Consider the following 1,564-nt stretch of genomic DNA (forward strand, 5'->3'; position numbering starts at 1 on the left):
GAGACCAAACAAGAACACCATCCCAATTGGGAAGGAGATGACACAGCTGGCCCCAGCATGGGAATTCAGGACTGGAGAATGGTGTTAAGCCTCTTTGAAGTTAATTGGTTTACAGCTATGAAGTGTCAAGAAGAAGGAGGGCTAAGTGATGTAGAAAAAGATGGAAGATGGGTTGGGTTGTAAAGGAAGCTTCTCTTAGCTTTGCAAGCTTGGAGAGGGGAGTTTCTGAAGGGAAAGTGCTATGTGAGAGAATGCTTACAGAAGGTAGAGACAGAAAGAGCAGGGGGTGAATAGCCCTTCTTAGAAGCTACTTAGCACAGAATTTAGTTTTTCATATTTTAATGAGAAATAGCAGCTTTATTTAACTATTGGAATCTTTGGATATGTTTCATGCTATGCTTTTGCAAACAAAGTGTTTCTATTAATCTATATTTTCTTAATAAAAAATAATTATAAAATCTTAAATGAGGACTAGTCTCTTGGAACAGCAGGGTTCGACTTAAATCCCGTGGAGTGGAAAGGTCGCTAACTGGCTGCCCTAGAGAAGTCCTACCTTACTGAGCTGTTGTGAGTTCTGAAGTGTGATTGGGCTCAGAGTTAGCTTTGGGCAACTCCTCATTTTCCCTGGGAAATAAAACGGGAGACGTCTTAATAACCTTTAAATGGTCACTTTTATTATCACTAATCCCCTCCAGCACATTACTCAGAGGATCAAAGACGCTCGCCTCTGGCCACAGGCCATAACGAGACGAATCAAAACCACCCGTTGGGGGGGGGGTGTCACGCCATGCATCCCAACTGGGAGAGACTGGAGCGGGTGATGGTGGCTGCCCAGAGTCAATTGGGAGGTGACCTTGCACCCCAGATTTCTCTTTTGCCCCCCATCCTTCCTACTGAGAGACCCCCTCCGCCCCACTCTTGATCCCCTTTTTTGTATCTTTTTTGGGGGGGTGGGAGCTTCCTTCCTCTGTCCTGATCCAGCTTGTTCCCCCTTTCGTCCCTTTTCTGCAGGAGGGGGCCATTGGTGGCTGAGGGGCGCCAGTGCTGGACAAGGGAGCCCGACCCCCCCCCCTCCCTGCCTTGGAGTCCCCCCCACTCGCTCCTCTCCCTCCAGCCCTTCTCCCCCCCTTTAATGGCCTGTGGGGGGGCGCTCCTCCTCCTCTTCCTCAACGGCGGACCGACCCAGACGCCCCCCCTCCCCCCCCCGCCCGGACTCCTGGGGTCTCAAGAGGACAAGGCTGAAGGGGGGGGAGGCTGCATCCTCTGCCTCCGCCCAGGGAAGAACAATGGAGACCCAATGAGAGCTCGCTCCTCTTGCGCGTCACCCGTTGCTGGGCGGAAGCCCCCCAGGGCGTCTATTATGGCGTCTATGAGGGGGTTGCCTGGCAACCCGGCGACGGGCAGGGGAGAGATTCTGGCTCCGCCCAGAAGACAAGGCAGACCCAATGAGAGCTCTGCTTCTCCTCCTGCTCCTTCCACGTCACCTGTCTCCAGGCAGAAGCCTCTCCCTCCCTTTGTCCTCCCCCTCCCCTCCCCCCATCGCCCCCCCTTTCCATTCAGGGGG

Source organism: Pogona vitticeps, chromosome W (genome assembly GCF_051106095.1).
Source record: "Pogona vitticeps strain Pit_001003342236 chromosome W, PviZW2.1, whole genome shotgun sequence".
NCBI lineage: Eukaryota > Metazoa > Chordata > Lepidosauria > Squamata > Agamidae > Pogona > Pogona vitticeps.